The following is a 6,000-nucleotide window of genomic DNA, read 5'->3' on the forward strand; positions in this document are numbered from 1 at the left end:
AACTGGCCCAAGGTCACCCAGTGAGCTTCATGACTTGAGTGGGGATTTGAACCCTGAAGTTTTAAAGTGTTGTAAACTTTAAGGGTTTTTTTCCTTTATAATGTGGTATAGAAATGAAATTAATCATCATCAACATCATCATCCCTGAGAAAGAAAATGAGACCTGGACATTCCATTGTGGCAGCCACAACCTAGGTTTAAATTACCATTTAGTGATTAGCTTATATATCTGAGTTTCTACACTGGACCCCCATGGATTGGAGGTTCCCTCTCCCAGGGTAAAGAGTATTCCTGCTACCTCTTCCCAGGGGTGGGTAGTTTTGCAGTCCTAGGACCATGAAGCGTATTAATTTACAAAACTGTATTTGTATCCTATCTTGGGAGTTGCCAAAGGCAGCTTTCAGTTAAAGCAAAACTTAGCTGAAAATTAGAAGCCAGAGAGTCACATTGCAGAAGGGGAAACACTTCTTATGGTAGGATGAATCTAAGGATCTTATAGCTTAAGCCCTGAGCAGGATTTGCCATCTGTAATCCAATCCCATGCCAGCCTTACCTGGTAACTGTAAGGGTGGGAGGAAAGAGCTGGATTCCAGGCAGCAAAATTTGTTATTTTCCCTGCAAAGTTTAGATAGTCAAATGGGGGGGGGGGGTATTGTGATATATTCTTATTTTAAGGAATATATAAAAAAAGAAAACTGATTCTGTTTGTTTGTTATTTCATTATTTACAGCAAGTCTTCACTGTTCTGATTGGCTCAGTGCTTTTGGAGAGCAACAGAGCTGTGCTTATTTTTCTACAGGAACTTAAAAAATTATGTGGCAGGGTGTTTAGTGTCACCTTTTGGGTTCCTTGCTGGGACAGAGCCCCACCCCGGGAGATTTCCTGAAACACTTTTGACAACTGTATATTTAGCCTCTTTTCCACGTTTCCCACTACTCTGAGTAAAAACACTTGAATTTACATGTGTGAGCCATTCTGCTGTTTGTTCTGAAGGCAAAGATGTTCCTTTGGGACACTCAGTGACATAACTGGTGTTCATCTAAATAAAGCTTTTAATAACATTGCTAGTGGGGCAAGATCTGACCCATATAAGCTAGAGCAGGGCTACCAGATGGGGTTGCATGTTCCCTTGCTCTCCATAATTTGATTGTCAAACTGTAGCTTTATCAGCATGTGGTTATAAAAGTCATCAAAGGATAGAGAACATCATCTTTATGTTGATGATACCCCGATGCTCTCTCATAGGCTGACTGAAATGGATTCATTTAGTGTTTAAAAAATGATGTAGGTCAGGTGGTGGAAGAAGCCCTCCAGTAAATGGCTCTGTCAAGGACGTTTCCTTCAGTTCAGATCTGTACATGTTTTGATAGCTAGATGTGATGGCTTGTGTAAATTTAGAGGACATAGAGCCTCAAATTTCAGTTCAGCTTCATAACTGACAAGCCTAACATCTTGCTGTGGGGCAAAACGGATTTCAAAAGACAAACATTGTTTTGTCTAGTGCCACCTACATTCTTTCCTGGTGATGTATTTACAAAATCTTTCCTATTTAAAACATATAGGACTATAACAATATGTCCAGAATAGCCTTAACACAAACTGGAGTTGCTATAGGTGGGGATGAGGGATTTATTTTCCTAACCTTTAAGCTGCGCTACAAGACTTACCTGCTTTTGAATGCAGCCCGGTGGTCCCTACACAACATTTCTTAAGCACTGAGATATGTATAACAAGTCTCTTCAAGGTCTGCATCTCAGTTACTTGTGATGGCTTCGTTTGCCTGCAGTTCATACTCTTAATGTTCTTCTCATTGTGATTGCAGCTCAGGGGGGGGCTTTTCTTTACATAGATAATAACTCAAAATTTGACCTGTACACGTAACCTCAGGTCCTTGATTTTGCATACCCCACTTCTGTGTATTTAAATACAGTCATTGGGTGAGCAGTCAGTATCACAAGATGAATCTTGATCCAAACAAAACACCTACATTCTGATTGTCATATGTGAAATCATAGTAACTGTCACTGTTCCAAGAAATGGGCTAGTTTGGCTTTATTCTCATTGGAAATATGCTGGAGAAGTTGTGAGGGTTCCTTCAGATCAGGACAGGTTGCTGTTCTGTGGCATGAGTAGGGCCTGCTACACTGTAGCTCCACATTTTCCCCCTCAAAACATGTTGTGGTTACTGCCTAGAGGTGGCTTATCTTGCAGAGGCATAACCCTGGCAAGCCCATTGCTTTTTAGGAACCTTACACTGGCCTTGCGTGTTTCTGTGCTGCAGATAATTCTCTCTATTTAACAAATGTGTGTCCTGCCCTGTCTGCTGTGTGCCAGGCAACAGCTTTTTTATGGTAATAAAAGCAGCTTAAAAAAAGAACAGATTCCGACTAGTGAGCAATGGAAGTGGCAGCACAATCAAATGCTTGAAAATAAAAACAGCAGCAAACTACAAAACACTTCAACTGGTATTTAAAAGGCTAGGAAAATAAAAGTCTAGGAAATTAAAAGGCTATGTGCGTCACATCAAAAAGGCATTGTAGTTGGCACTAGGTGTGCTTTCTTGGGAAAGCATTCCAGTGATGTGCTAAAATGGTGAAGGCCCTTTCTGTAGTCCCCACCTGCCACCTGCTGTGTTTTTTCCTACACTGAAATGGTGTTGCCTCCTAGCACTATGTTATGAGCTGTTGTCCTCAGGAATCTTGCCACACCATTTTTCTGAGGGTGTTTCTTTCCTTAGTGCCATGAGGTCCTGTGTCTCATGTGGATGACCTCTGAGGCGGTGCAGACTGGGCCTGAGCCTACACAAGGAGTGAAAGTGAAGTCCTCCATTTTTCCTCTCTAGGAGGCTTAAGTACAATCACAGTGCTTTTGCTGGCTTAGTGTTGGCTCCCTGGGTGATTCTGCCACATCCCTGCAAATCTGCTGTAAGATGCAGAAAATCCACTCACTTTGGATGTTTGTAGAGTGCCCGGCATAAGGAGCCAAGCTGGCTCATCAGACTAATGAGCTGGCAGGGATCCTTGTAGCATCGTGGGTGGGTGTTGTGGGGAGAGTCTTCCAGGATATTTGTATCCTGCCTCCCACTTAATGAGCATGCAACTTGCTGGGTGTGGTAGGAAGGTAAAGATTACCAGATCGAGGCACTAGGCTGGCATGCAAAGCTGTAAAGAAGAGCTGGGGAGCTTGACAGCTCTCACACAGAGAATAATAAACACATGAGCCCCGCAATATTGCACTGGGACTGAAGGAGCTCAGATGTGCTTGGGCAAGAATGTTGGCATGGCTTGCAGAGTGCCTGGAAGCACTGAACTCATTAGGTTACGTTACATGATAGTTGGAGGGGAAGGCTGGGTGGGGCTGGGTGGCTGAGAGGGAAGAAAAACAAAAGAAGCTCTTTGTTCAGAACTTACAGGGTTCTCCAAATTCTAGACAATACTTCCTGAAGATTCTTGAGGGTATTAGGGTGTGGAGATTTTGGAGGCTAGTGTTAATGGCACTGTCTTGGCAACAGCAGCATAGTCCTATTGGCAGAGGTTATAGTTCCCTGGAGGAAAACGTGTTTTGCATGCCCCCAGGTTCAATAATTAGCATTTCCAACTGAAAAGATACCAAGTGGAGAAAAAGAAGAACCTTGGACTGCCACTGCTAAGATAGACAGTGCTGTCTATTGTGAGTTCTTCCCAAGGCCTACCTGTATAGTTGCAAGAACAGCCATTCTGAAGTGTAACATACAAACAAGTGGCATTTATTTGCTTGTCTCAGCTCAAAAATGTTCAGAGAGGGGGATGTTCCATCAGCCCTGCCATAGTTTACCCAAGTTAAAGTTCAATCCTATTTATTAAAGAAAAGGATACAGAGATGAAATAAAAAGAAAGATGCATTTGTATTAAATATAAGTAACTATGACAAGTTAATCATTCAAATTTCCTGGGCCTCTCACCACTGTTAACATGTAGCATGTCTGCCAAACCATATTCTCATTTAATGAGCTCCTTCTCTCCTAGAATGTCCTTTATGAAGAAGGCTCGGTTCATTTCACAGTTACCTGGAAATGTATCCCAAAAGCATTCTATAGTACAGCTGGAAAGAGAAACTTTGGGAGGAAGGAGTCACAAATTGAACTGAACTGGTGGGGTGGGGGGCGGCGGCAGACAGACAGACCAAGACAGAGAACATTTGAATGGTCCATTCCAGGTAGGAAGGTGACAGTGCACTAGCAGACACAGCTTGGATAACAGTCTCCTAAACATATGGACATTTTGGGAAACCCTAAGCAAGTTAATACCTTGCTATAGCCGATGAGTTACATTTTATGTATGCTTTATTTTTATTTATTTTGCATATTTTGATTACTGATGTAGTGCTGGAAATGAAGAGCCCAAATCTCTGGTGTTAGGCACATCTATACCCTACCAAATTCCATGGGTCTGATTATGCACCCCCTTATCCAAGTGATAGCCCCAAGTTCTTATTAATACAGAGCTTGCTTCAGGAAAAGGCAACTGCCACTTGCTGGGTTCTGTTCTACTCCAGCATGCCTAGAAGTGTGATTTCTGTGTGCCGCTTCTGTGGGCAGCATTGGCATCACCCTATCATACCTTCGGCAGCATGAATTTCCCTTGCATCTCCACTTCATTTCCAAGTTGCCTAACCAAGCACCAACATGGTGACAGCCACATTTTACATTTCTGGCTATATAACCCTGCTGAGAGGCGGGTCCTGTGAAGCCACATTTAGTGGAAACATTCAGTTAACACTGTCCTGGGGCCTCAGCAGATGTGCTTATAAACTTGCCACCTGACCATTTATATGCCAAATTCAGAGAAGAGTGGAGAGGCATCAGGAAATGGAAGGACCTTCCCCTTTGCTTTTGCAGTACCCTAGACTTGAAAGGAATCTTAAAAGCGAGGGTTTTTTTTTTAATTCTAGAGAGCTGCAGATTGGAAGGAGGCCCAAACTTCCTTGTTTGTTGCATTTCACCAGTTGGGCTCAGGCTCCCTGATGGTTTTGGTTACCCTAAGTAACACCATATTCTAGCTTAAAACATGGCGGGCAGGACTAGTAAGTGGCCTATGATGAACCACAGTGCCACAGAAAATGGGTCAGGGTGGCGAGCTCTGTGGAAGGGACAGATGGGCCACCACCCTATCTTGCATGTCAAAAACTCACAACCACAGAAAACATTAATTTTGGAATACCAACTAAATGCTCCTTCTTTTTTTGATGTGGCAACCCAACTCCTCCTGTTTGGTGTACCTTTGTAAGAGTGGGGCCTAGATTTCTGCGTGCCTGGACCTTGCGTACCTGGGAGCCCTGCTGCTAAGTTCAAAAGTGAGAAAAAGGAGTGGGCTATTTAGAAGGGAGGGAGATGCATTCTGTATGCAGTCAAACCCGTTCCCTTGTTGCATCTTCACATGCTCCAGAGCCCACGACTGAAAACGTGTGTGTCCCATGGAGCTGAGCCCACAACGTTTAATATATGCGATTCTATTTATTTTATTTGCAATATGGTGTGTACAGTTGACATTATGGGAAAATATCATGGCGACGAACAGCATAAAATCAACAATAACATGAGATTCACAAAACAAGTACGAAATACATCACAGATCGGCAGAGGAGGTCAATACATCGCCGGTTCACCCCTCAGGTGAGCATCATCAGCACTGGGTGATGAGATTCATGCCTTGGCTGGAGTGCGTGTGTGATGAATGGGTACTCCCCACCCCACCCCCTAGGATCTTCTCCTCTGATCGGGACTGAGAGCCGGCGAGGAACCTGTGATTTCCACCAATCCCGAAGACGCTCTCTCCGCGTTCCCTAATCTCCCACGTGACTTCTTGGAGAGCAGCCCCCCGTCCTGTTGCACTAAACGGGGCTGACGAGGGCGGCGGCGGCGGCGGCGGCGGCGGCCCGGGGAGCGGGCTGGCTGGGAATGGCTGGCCGGAGCTGGCAGGGGCGGCGCTGAGCGCGCAGGAGGCGGAGCTGCCGGCGCGCCCA

This window comes from Podarcis pityusensis (genome assembly GCF_964106645.2).
Source record: "Podarcis pityusensis genome assembly, chromosome: 6".
NCBI classification, from domain to species: Eukaryota; Metazoa; Chordata; class Lepidosauria; order Squamata; family Lacertidae; genus Podarcis; species Podarcis pityusensis.